This window comes from Myxocyprinus asiaticus, chromosome 13, assembly GCF_019703515.2.
Source record: "Myxocyprinus asiaticus isolate MX2 ecotype Aquarium Trade chromosome 13, UBuf_Myxa_2, whole genome shotgun sequence".
Lineage (NCBI taxonomy): Eukaryota > Metazoa > Chordata > Actinopteri > Cypriniformes > Catostomidae > Myxocyprinus > Myxocyprinus asiaticus.
In genome coordinates, this window is record NC_059356.1 from 10,793,611 (window position 1) to 10,806,958 (window position 13,348).

The 13,348-nt window shown below is 37.4% G+C and overlaps 1 pseudogene; it reads left to right on the forward strand.

Moving 5' to 3' along the window:
* Nucleotides 1-4,020: 4,020 nt before the first annotated feature.
* On the forward strand, nt 4,021-7,458 carry LOC127450597 (protein SCO1 homolog, mitochondrial-like; annotated as a pseudogene).
* Nucleotides 7,459-13,348: the final 5,890 nt, after the last annotated feature.

Genomic DNA, 13,348 nt, shown 5'->3' on the forward strand with positions numbered 1-13,348 from the left:
TATAATTTTCATTAGTAGATTTTATGTATACAGTTTCTGTTGTTTTAGTAAACAGCACTTATTTAGGCACTTCGTTTTTAAGTTATTATGCCTCTAGATGTCAACAATGTACTCTGTGAGAAAATAGCAAGCGGGAAAAAAGTCAACGTCATTTCCGCTATCCACTTCGTACCGCTACACAGACCTCAGATCAGTTTGTGTCAGTTTGATAACGGTCACCCTCCGTTCACTAAGCTATTCAAATTTTAACAGCTGATTCAGGGTCAGTAATTTGTGTGCTAAACAGTCAGGTTGTGTAAATGGACAGTCACTTCCGCGTTGAACAAGCATTATGTTAACTATGAGATCTATGAGCTTAACAGCGGTGAGAAGTGTACGGAATTTGACATGTTTAGATCAGTGTGTGTCAGTAAATGTTATAATGCACAAAGTTCAGTGCCTTTACAGACCAACACACTGGTAGGTTCATTCAGTCAGTCTACACAAATATTAAATATGCATCATACTGTTTATGTACAAAGAATTTAAGTATGATTGAAAGTTAAGAAATGTAGGTGTCGTCTCTATTTATTTCCCCATAATATATCTGTGTATTTTAATTCATTAATTATTTACCCCTGCACATACTCTGTATATTTCTTTGTTCTATGTTTATTGTTCTGCATTGATTTATAAATAACAAAAAGGACACTGGCATATTCGTAATAGAAGTTCTGTAAAATGTATACCTTTTATAATTGATTTAAATACATGGTGTAGGTGCATCTGATCTAGTACGACATTTTCATTTAATGCCCTGTATATGACCCTGTTCTTCAGTTTCAAATCAAATCACTTTTACTGTCACACAACCATATACACAAGTGCAATGGTGTGTGAAATTCTTGGGTGCAGTTCTGAGCAACATAGCAGTCGTGACAGTGATGAGACATATACCAATTTACAATAAACTTCAAATTTACACAACACAATTTAAAATCTAATATACACATAATTACACACAACACAATATACAAATAATAATATACAATGTACAGTATACAATACACACAATATAGAATACACATTATACAATAAAAATAGTATATATAGTATATATCAAATGTACAGTAGGTTGTATTGTACTGTGTTGACATTCAGGCTGTCGGTTGATAGTAAGTTGCCAGTGTGTTGTTAAGAGAGAATATAATTTATGACAGTCCGGTGTGAGGTATAAGAGTAATAAAGTGCAGTGCTGATGTATTTTGATCGTGAGAGATCAAGAGTTCAAAAGTCTGATTGCTTGGGGGAAGTCTCTGATGATCCTCCGAGCTTTTTTCACACACCGCCTGGTATATATGTCCTGGAGGGAGGGAAGCTCACCTCCGATGATGTGTCTGGCAGTTCGCACCACCCTTTGCAGTGCTTTGCGGTTGTGGGCGGTGCTATTGCCGTACCAGGCGGAGATGCAGCCAGTCAGGATGCTCTCTACAGTGCAGGTGTAGAACCGTGTGAAGATGTGGTTCATTCCAAACTTCCTCAGCCGTCTCAGGAAGAAGAGGTGCTGATGAGCCTTCTTTACAACGACTTCAGTGTGGATTGACCATGTGAGTTCCTCAGTGATGTGGACACCCAGGAACTTGAAGCTGCTGACTCTCTCCACTGGTGCTCCATTGATGGTGATGGGGCTGTGTTCTCTATCTCTTCTTCTGAAGTCCACCACAAGCTCCTGACGTTGAGGGAGAGGTTGTGCTCCTGACACCAGTGTGCACCTCCTCTCTGTAGGCTGTTTCATCATTGTCAGTGATCAGACCTACCACCGTCGTATCATCAGCAAACTTAATGATGGCATTGGAGCTGTGTGTTGCCACACAGTCATGTGTGTACAGGGAATACAGGAGTGGGCTGAGAACACAGCCCTGTGGGGCTCCAGTGTTGAGGGTCAGTGATGAGGAGATGTTGCTGCCCATTCTAACCACCTGGCGTCTGCTTGACAGGAAGTCCAGGATCCAGCTGCACAGTGAGCTGTTTAAGCCAAGAGCCCGGAGTTTCTCATCAAGCTTGGAGGGCACTATGGTGTTGAATGCTGAGCTGTAGTCCACAAACAGCATTCTCACATAAGTGTTCTTTTTTTCCAGGTGGGAGAGAGCAGTGTGTATTGTAGATGCAATGGCATCATCAGTGGAGCGGTTGTTGCGGTAAGCAGATGGAGACAGCACAGAGCAGATGTAATCTCTGATTAGTCTCTCAAAGCATTTGCTGATGATGGGGGTCAGAGCAACAGGACGCCAGTCATTTAAACAAGTGATTTTGGATTGCTTTGGAACAGGCACAAAGGTGGACATTTTAAAGCATGTGGGGACTACAGACAAAGAGAGGGAAAGGTTGAAAATGTCTGTAAAAACACCAGCCAGTTGGTTTGCACACGCTCTGATGACGCAGCCCGGAATGCCGTCTGGACCCGCGGCTTTGCGGATATTCACCTGTTGGAAGGATCGGGTTACATCTGCTACAGAGACGGAGAGTGAACTAACCTCTGTAGCTTCGGCCGCGAGAGCTCTCTCCGTGAGGGCGGTGTTATTTCCCTCGAAACGAACATAAAAAGTATTTAGCTCATCTGGGAGAGAGGCAGCGGTGTTCACGGCGGAGTTTTTATTCCCTTTAAAGTCTGTGATGATGTTAATTCCCTGCCACATGCTTCTAGAGTTGGTGGTGTTAAACTGTCCTTCAATCTTGATCCTGTACTGATGTTTTGCTGTTCTGGAGGGCATAACTGGCTTGTTTATGCTCCTCCGCATTCCCGGAATTAAAAGCGGAGGTCCGCGCATCAAGTGCCGCGCGGACATCGCTATTAATCCAAGGTTTCTGGTTCGGATAGATCCGTATTGTTTTGCTCGGAACAACGTCCTCTACGCACTTTCTGATGAAACATGTTACGCTATCAGCGTAAAGCTTGATGTCGTCATCAGATGCGGACCGGAACATCTCCCAGTCCACGTGATCAAAACAGTCTTGTAGCATAGAGTCTGATTGGTCTGACAAGCACTGGATCGTTCTGAGGGTGGGTGCTTCCTGTTTCAGTTTCTTGCCAAATGGTGGGCGAGGGAGGGATTTGTAGCCATCCCAGAAGGGAGAGTAGCAGTGGTCCAAAACCCGGTCCCCTCGTGTGTTAAAACTAATGTGTTGGTGGTATTTTGGTGCGACTGATTTGAGATTGGCTTTGTTAAAGTCCCCGGTCACAATGAACGCGGCCTCAGGGTGCGTGGTTTCCTGCTTGCTTATAATCCCATACAGTTCCTTGAGTGCCCGTTCTGTGTCGGCTTGTGGCGGGATGTACACAGCTGTGATAATGCCCGCTGTGAATTCCCTCGGTAGCCAGAATGGTCGACACAGAAGCATGAGAAATTCCAGATCAGGAGAGCAGAAAGACTTGATAGAATGTACGTTCCTCTGATTACACCATGATTTGTTGATCATAAAACATACACCACCACCTCTGCTTTTACCTGAGAGGTCTTTCGCTCTGTCCGCTCGGTGCACGGAGAACCCCGCGGGTTCGATGGCTGAGTCTAGAATCTCCGCAGACATACAAGTTTCCGTAAGGCAGATAATGCAGCAGTCCCTTGTCTCTCGTTGGAAAGAGATCTGCGCTCTCAGCTCGCAGAGCTTGTTGTCCAGAGACTGAACATTTGCCAGTAGAATACTGGGTAGCGGTGGTTGATTTACACGATGTCTTACTCTGATGAGAACGGCAGCTCTGTTTCCCCTTTTCCTTTTGCGTTTCCGCAGCCAGGCTGCCCAGACAAAGGGCTCCGCTGGTGTGTTTGTAAACAGCGGGTTGGCATTGAGGAATTTGAAGTCCGGTTTACGCTGTGTAATTGCTGAACCAGTGTCCAAAAGTGTTTGTCTGTCGTAGACAATAAGGCAGACAACATCCAAGACAAAAAACATAAGAATTGTAAACAAAACAAACAAAACACAACAATGTTGTGTCGGAGCTCGCAACGCAGCAGCCATACTCGGCGCCATCTTGAGTCCAAAATGCGCCATCTTGAGTCTAACAAATACCAAAATACGTTTAAGACATGCAGGACAGCACTATGTGTGCCCCCTGTGAACATACGGACACTGTCCACTCTCCCTCCACCACCCTCATCTGGCTGGGACAAATCCAGCAACAGGAAGACTGGTGTAAGCATCCTTAACCCTAGAACATAAATGTGGGTCAAAAATGGCCTAGTTTTAAGATAATTTTTTACACAAAGTGGTCTTTTGATCTGCCACTCCAGGTATTTGAACATGCAACTTTTTTTTTTTTTAGTACACCTCACCACTACAAACAACAAAATATAGCTACATAGTGTAATATAGAAATATTGTGTCATACAGCATTATACATTATACAGCACTAGTCCACTGTAATTATTTATATGTGTTTATGTGGGTAGAGTTGTTGAGACATTTCACATTTTACCACCAAATGTGGAAATTGCCCATATTTCTGTTATACAGTCTTTTTTACACTGTCACCCAAAACTCTTACTCCATTTTCAATGTGTCTAAAACTCTTCAGAATTGAATCAAATAAATACATTTTAATTACTTATCAGAGCAATTAGTTTTATAAAGAATAAGCATCTAGAATTCACCTGGGTCTTTTTTGACCCACAAATGTTTTCTAAGGCTAATCTGCAGTACCGCAAACAACAGTCCCACAATGTATATCTGGCGTGTATACGTGTATTTTAAGACACTGTGGGAAAACCATATGATAAAATACAAATTTGTGGTAAATCAACATTATTAAACCTAAATTGTAACTATATGATGTCAGATTAGATTTTTAAATCATCCGTCTAATGTCATGGTTAGGCCAGTCTATTGTTTTGAATCAATCAAAACAATACACAAAAACAAAATATCTTTTGAATTTTTTTAATGGTAATATTAAGTTTTTGGATTTCTTGCAACTTTGACAGAAACTTTTTTCTCCCAAAACTTACAGTAAGCCATTCAGGACAGTAATTGCAGGGACATAGATAGGACATTGGGATTTAAGGAATAGAAAGTTATTTCATCATTTACTCACACACATGTTGTCCCAAACCAGAATTTCTTTCTTTGGTGGAACACAAAAGGAGATTTTAGACAGAATTATAGCCTCAGTCACTGCTCACTTTCATTGTATGAAAAAAAGATGCAATGAAAGTGAATGGTGACTGAGGCTTTCAGAATAGTTCACCCCAAACTGAAAATTCTCTCATCATTTACTCACCCTCATGCCACCCCAGATGTGTATGACTTTCTATCATGTGCTGTACACAAACAAATATTTTTAGAAGAATATTTCAGCTCTGTTGGTCCTCACAATGCAAGTGAATGGTGACCAAAAATCACAGAAAGGAAGCATAAAAGTGATATGATTCCAGTGTTTTAATCCATGTCTTCAGAAGTGATATGATAGGTGTGGGGGAGAAACAGATCAATATTTTTTTAGTCCTTTTTTACTATGAATTCTCTTCCCTGCCCAGTAGATTGCGATATGCACAAAGAATGCAAATCACCAAAAACACAAGAAGAAGAAAGGTTTATAGTAAAAAGGACTTAAATATTGTTCTGTTTCTCACCCACACCTATCATATCACTTCTAAAGACATGGATTAAACCACTGGAGTCATATGGATTACTTCTATGCTGATTTATGTGATTTTTGGAGCTCCAAAGTTTTGGTCACCATTCACTTGCATTTTGAGGACCTACAGAGCCGAAATATTCTTTTAAAAATCTTAATTTGTGTTCATCAGAAGAAAGAAGTCATACACATCTAGGATGGCATGAGGGTGAGTAAATGATGAGAGAATTTTCATTTTTGGGTGAAATATCCCTTTAACTGACTAACATCATCTGTTGTGTTCCACAAAAGAAAGAAAATGTAATACAGGTTTAGAACAACATAAGGGTGAGTAACTGATTGCAGAAACGTACCTCTTTGCTCATTGGTCTGGCATTGGTGTAGCAGCCTAAATCCTTAATATGTTGCTACCTCAAATAACAGGGTGCCTTATAGATTTATTTGTCACTGTTAGTTATGGAATTGTGGAACGTATGATACTGTCTCTTTTCCACAGCCAGTTACATGGAAATCTCTTGCTATTTCATTTGTCTTCTTCTCAGGATGAAATACTTCAAGAGAGAAAAAGAGGAAAGTAAGTTTATTTATGCATCTGAACAACAACTACTATTGGTCAAGCTTCACTTAATTTCTACATCCTTATTTTTTTCACTAATGTGCAAAAGTGGCAGGCAGCTATTACTACTGTAAGCATTTGTGTTTCTTTGGTATTCTAGTGATTGAAAGAGAAAGAACCAAGTCAATAGGAAAACCGGCACTTTGAGGTCCATTCTCACTTGTGGACCACAACAATAAACCCACAAAGAGTGAAGATTTCCTCGGCCAGTGGGTGCTGATCTATTTTGGTTTCACACACTGTACAGACATCTGTCCTGATGAACTGGAGAAAATGAGATTGGTAATGCATCATTTCATTTTTAAAGTGAATAGTTCACCCAAAATGAATTTGAATCCTTTTAGACCTTTACCCAGTTTAGATTTTGATAGATTTCTAAAAGAGCGATTTAATCATTTAATGAGTTTTTTTTAAATAATTGTGTAATAATAATAATAATAATAATATATATATATATATATATATATATTACATAATTTACAATATAATAAAACAATAAAATATATTTATACACAATAATAATTTTTAAAATGATTCTTGTTATTTTAAAATTATTATTATTATTTTTTAAGATGTTAATGATTGTTTGTACATTTTTGACACAGATAGATTTAAGACACTCCCAGATTTAACACCAATTCTCATCACAATTGATCCTGATAGAGACACACCAGAGGCCAGGTCTGCATACATCAAAGGTGAGCAAAGAACCAGAAGAGTTGATCATTTTATTACTCTTGAAGTGATTATATGATTTCTTCATAATTAATGTTTTCAATTTCTTGCATGCAGAGTTTTCCCCCAAGCTGATCGGCTTGACAGGCACAGTTGCTCAAATTGACCAAGTGTCTAGAGCCTACAGAGTGTACTACAGCCAGGGCCCAAAGGATGAAGACAACGACTACATAGTAAGATTTTAGTGTCCTAAATCATGCAGTATGGTTTGTAAAAAACACTTTAGGCACTTAATTGAAAAATACACAAACACACAAATTAAAAACTGCCAGTTAGTGATGCATTTCTTCAAGCAGTTGGTAATGAGTTACTGTTGACATTTTTATGTTTATCGCATTAAAGGGTTTCCTTGCAAATACAGGTTGATCACACCATTATAATGTACCTGGTGGGACCTGATGGGCAATTTATGGAGTATTTTGGACAAAACAAGAACACTTCTGAGATCTCGGCATCCATTGCATCCCACATGAGGAAGTACAAACTTGGAAAATAAACGTTTTTGGCACTAAACCTCTCAGTGAAATGTTGAGAGGTCAAAGGGCACAGCACACACTTTTGAGTGCTTATTTTTGACGTTGCTCTACAGGATGTCTCAGACTGAGGGAAACGCTTTCATTTCTACGAAAAATAGTTTATATTTATTTAAAGTGCAACTCTGATTTGGGAATCAGAGCATTTGTGCATCATTCTCCATTTCACTGCAGTACTTTTCAATCACAGTACTTTACAATCATTGAATATCCTTACAATTTACAGAAATTAAATACAAAGGTCAAAGGCTTCAAGTTCAGTAAAGGACAATGTTGTGTTTTTCATCTTTGTAATACACTGTTCATGCATGGTGTGGCACCATTGTGAGGGAATATTATGGATTTGAATAACGAGTGTATTTATTATGCATGTTGTTACATCATTAGTTGCTTCCTTATTTCTCTCATGGAGAAACCTCTTATCTACTCCTTTTATTGACACAAGAGACATCATCCATGAGTGTAGTTTAGAGTATGTAACTTATATAGTAACAGTATATTACAGTAATTATAACTCACTTATATTTACCTACTGTAAATATAGAAAAATAACTTCTACATGTGTCAATTAGCCCTGGTCTCCATATATCAAAATGATTTTTCTTAAATATATTCTTTTAAAATAATAATATATTTCACATGTAGAACTGGCAATCTAAAGTCAATGAATAGATCACACATTAATCATCGTTAGGGAAGGGGAGAAGCTAGAATAGGCAGAAACATGGGTCGAAAAAAGAAATAACTGGTTATGTAAAGCAGGGGTCAAACTCATTTTAAATTGAGGGCCGGATTGGACAAAAGTCACCTTATGCAGGCCGAATTGTTTTATTTTGACAAACCATGGTGTACCCATGAATGGGGAGCACATGCACAGCATGTTTTCCAGAGCTTATTAACTGAAGCAATTGCATACTGTGGCAAAACAAAGGGGAGCACACACTCACTGCTCTTGTCTCTTTAGCTGCAATAAGCCATCACATTAGCACAAAGTAAGGCTTAAATAAAAAGTCAATTGTACTGATAATTTTTATTAAAGGTCAACTCTGACCACATCAAATCTATACATCAAATCTTATAATAATTTAACTGAGAACTTCACTTATACTTCTACTTTTTTCTTTGTTGTCACTGTTGCTGTGATTAAATTAAATTGAAATTTGTTTATTGTCATGAAACCTTTTATTTATCTCTTTTAATATGATTATTTAAGTGTTTAATCCACTACACATTAATGTTTAAAAAGCAGCCTCTGGGTGGGTTCTACCCATATAAAGTGCCTAAATTTTAAAGGTGAAACTCTGGCTGATATGAGTTTTATTTAAGACCCTTAATTATATTTATATGACATTTTTCAGCCTATGGAACAATGCAAATAAACAATGGTAAGTTTTAAATAGGCTACAATAAAACTGTAAAATAAAACAAGAATGAGGATTCTTCCACAAGAATGTTTCTTATTACTAATGGCTCTGATTGGAAAACTTTATATATATATATATATATATATATACACACACACACACACACACACACACACACACACACACACACACACACACACTGGCGGCCAAAAGTTTGGAATAATGTACAGATTTTGCTGTTTCGGAAGGAAATTGGTACTTTAATTGACCAAAGTGGCATTCAACTGATCACAAAGTATAGTCAGGACATTACTGATGTAAAAAACAGCACCATCACTATTTGAAAAAAGTCATCTTTGATCAAATCTAGACAGGCCCCATTTCCAGCAGCCATCACTCCAACACCTTATCCTTGAGTAATCATGCTAAATTGCTGATTTGATACTAGAAATTCACTTGCCATGATATCAAACACTGCTGAAAGCTATTTGGTTCATTAAATAAAGCTTAACGTTGTCTTTGTGTTTGTTTTTGAGTTGCCACAGTATGCAATAGACTGGCATGTCTTAAGGTCAATATTAGGTCAAAAATGGCAAAAAAGAAACAGCTTTCTCTAGAAACTCATCAGTCAATCATTGTTTAGAGGAATGAAGGCTTTACAATGCTTGAAATTGCCAAAGAACTGAAGATTTCATACAAAGGTGTACACTACAACAGTACAGTTTCATGTACAACAATAAAGAGAAGACTCAGGGGTACAGGCCTTATGGGAAGAATTGCAAAGAAAAAACCACTTTTGAAACAGAAAAACAAAAAGAAAAGGTTAGAGTGGGCAAAGAAACACAGACATTGGACAACAGATAATTGGAAAAGAGTGTTATGGATCTTAACCCCATTGAGCTTTTGTGGGATCAGCTAGACTGTAAGGTGCGTAAGAAGTGCCCGACAAGACAGCCACATCTATGTGCTACAACATTCATAAAACAGTAAGATAAGGATGACCTACTACTTCTGCCAAGATTCTGAAGTGCAGATCGACTGGACACTTTACTATCCCATAATGCCACAGAAGTGTGGAGACGTCACGTTCAGTTTAAAAGAATGGTGCCATTTTCCACAGCCCTTTCCCACTTCTATGTCATGTAATCTATTGCTAACTGTAAGTAAATGATCCATCAACAGGTTACAATAAACATCATAACAGCCACATTCTCCAGAAACTGTATCATCCTGTAATACTTCCTGGATACACTATTTGAAGTGTCCTAGGACTTAAGTATCTTTTTGTCTCACAGATAAGGTATTGTCCTGGACAAAATATTTTAGCATCTAAGCTTTTTTATGGTGGTCTAACCGTTGTGTTATTTATCTCAGTAAGGCATTGCGTTCTATGATGTCCATAGGGTGTTCGATTTATTGTGAAACACGCTACTGCATTGGTGGTTAGCTGTTAAATTGTTCACTGCTTAACCATTCCTCCACCCTCACACCTTATAAAAATATACCCACATGCACACGCAAGAGGCACCTGCTAATTAAAAACATTTCTTGGCATATTTAAAAAATGATGAAATTTATTTGTGCTTTTTCAGTAACAGTTTATTCAAGCTTCATTTAATCAATTAAAATTACTTAAATGAGGACAGATAATAAAAATGAAAGACAGATAGAAACAAACAGAGAGAGAGAGAGCGATATGAGAAAAGCAACTGTAAAAACAAGATTATAACATGCTAAAAAAAAAAAAAAAAAAAAATCTAAGATTATACTGTCATTTACCTTTTCCTGAGACAGCCTTGGACATCGTCTTGTCAATTAGATCATCTGGAGCTCTGGGAATCTAACCTCCTTTTCAGGGTGTTAAAGGAATAGTTCAACCAAAAATGAAAATTTGCTGATAATTTACTCACCCTCAGGCCTTCCAAGATGTATCTGAGTTTCTTTCTTCATCAAAACAGAATTTAAGACTTTTAGGATTTCATTTCAGGCCTCCTCCTCTAAACAATGCGAGTGAATGTACTCCATTTTTTGACGGTCCAAAATGCATATTTAGGGCGCATCAAAATAATCCACACGACTCCAGTCGACAAATAAAGGTCTTCTGAACCCAAATGATTGATTATTTTGAGAAACAAAACAATACTTATATACTTTTTAACTACAAATGTTCACTTCCGTACATCTCTGCGACTGCGCTCACGAGAGGGATGACGTAAGCTCGTTGGTAAGGTCACGCGTCACGTGGAGGAGGAGTGGATTGTACGTGGATTGTACATTTCAGCATCAATCCAAATGTGCAAAAATGAATGTTCAAATGTTACGCACCATTCATGAATAGCTATGAATAACAATGAATTAAGATAAAAATAACCCAAAAGTCACAAAAGTGCGAAGTGTTTCATTTCTCTGCAAGCCTTCCTGTCTAAAGAAAATTTTGTCATAACCTATAGCTTTTTGTTGTCATAATGCTTTTTCGCTTTATTTAAGAAGACAGCATGACAATCGGTATTTTTTCATTGTCACAATATCCTGTCTGTTTTAGCAAAGCTTTGAACCTCTTGTTCCCAAATGGTTTTTCTGGAAGACTAATTATAAGTTTAATATTAGACTGCTCACAGGTGTAGTGGACTTGTCTTACAGTTGGTGTCCTCCACACAGGCTTTTCCAGATAATGTCAAACAAAAGATCTCACAGATTAACACAGATAAAGAATGATACATTACGTCAAACTGAGCTTTGTAGGATTTATTTTTGGGTCTGGGGGAAGTTCAGGGTTAACAATCATTAGATGAACTTAAGCATCTGGTGCGGAAATGAAGTCACGTGACCAAATCACAAACCAGGTTCCTTTTGTGTTTCCTAATTAATTAAGGGAAGAACTGCAAACAGTTTTTTTTTTATCTTGTGTACTTGCTGTAATATAATTTTATTTTAGTAGGGCTGACAATCGATTACAAATTTTAACTGAATTAATTGCATAACATGCCGATTAATTAATATATACAGTATATATATATATATATATATAATCCAGATATTTAGATTGAAATATTTTGCATTATTGTGGCAAACGATTAATGCACTGATTAGACAACACAAAAAGTGGCTTTAAAAGTTAGTATGTTATTTGTTTTATATCATTACACATACAGTAAGCCTACAGTCGACAGCAATCCATTTCGCAGCTGAATTCATCAATCTGTCCTGTTCTCAGGAGGTGTTCTTACATTCAGTCTGGGCTATATTTTATTTTATTGTCAGACTACATACGTACATATGCATTGGGTAGACACTTTTGGAGAGTCTTGCTGGTTTTCATCATAATAAATGCTGCATTTTTAGAAAGTTGTGTCAAGTTAGAAGTACAGAAGTTGAAACTATGAAAATCGTGTATCGAGACCCCTGCTTCATCCAGCTGTCAGTAACGCATCATGTGTGACTGGCTCTCATTCTGTGGCTGTGCTGCTTGTGAGGTTGTTTGAGGTGCGCTGACTGCCCCTTTCTGATGCGGCTTGTGAAAACACAAATTTAAATGTACTTCAAGCTTGAATTGTTCCAATGGAAGGAAAATACGTAATTTTATTACGGAATTTACGCATGGGTCAGGAGGCATGATTAATTGCGTTAATTTTTTAAACACGTTCTTTTTTATTCAATTAATCACACAAAATTAACAAGTTTTTGACAGCTCTATATATTTCATAGACTATGTAACAGGATTAAGTAAATTTTCATAATTGTATAATCCATGTACCATCATCTATTAATCCGTCTCTAGTAAATGTATTACAATTAATGCACTTCAGAACTATGACTTCAAAATCAGTAAACAGTTTGACATGTGAGTGTAAAAGTGCCTTTGCAGTGACATAAGGGACGTGAGTGTTAAAAAGGTGGCCCATACTTGAGAGGGATTTGGATGTCAGGGTGATTAAATGGCATAACCAACACCCTTTGTAACCTTCTTTGCACATACTCATCTTTCATCTACAATTTTCAGTAAAATTGCTTATGAAATGTGCCCACGATCAGTGTTATAATCAGCAAAATAAGAATTATGATTTTAATTTTAATTTGTATTTTGGGAGTGCATAACAAAATGGTCTCATGGATCTGCAGGCATGCAAATTTAAATCCAGATCCTTGAACATTGTTACCCGATCCCATCTTAATAAAAGGACTCCTTCTGCTCTGCTCAGGAGACTGTCAGCTGGTGATCACTGGTGGTAAGAGCTCACATTTGAGTATTACATTCAGTTTTGGTTTATTGGACAAAGTACATTTTATACAATTAAAAATATTTGAATTTGAATTGTAAATATAACAGAAATTTGATGTTGCACTAATGTTGCAATTGTTTAATTTTCCTTGCAGAATATTAACTGTTATAATTGGTGAAAATTAACAAAGGTACAGCCCTTTTTTTATACTAATATTCTGTTCTGTTCTTCCTCTTTGTGTTTCTTTAATTTTTATCATTAAATTTTTA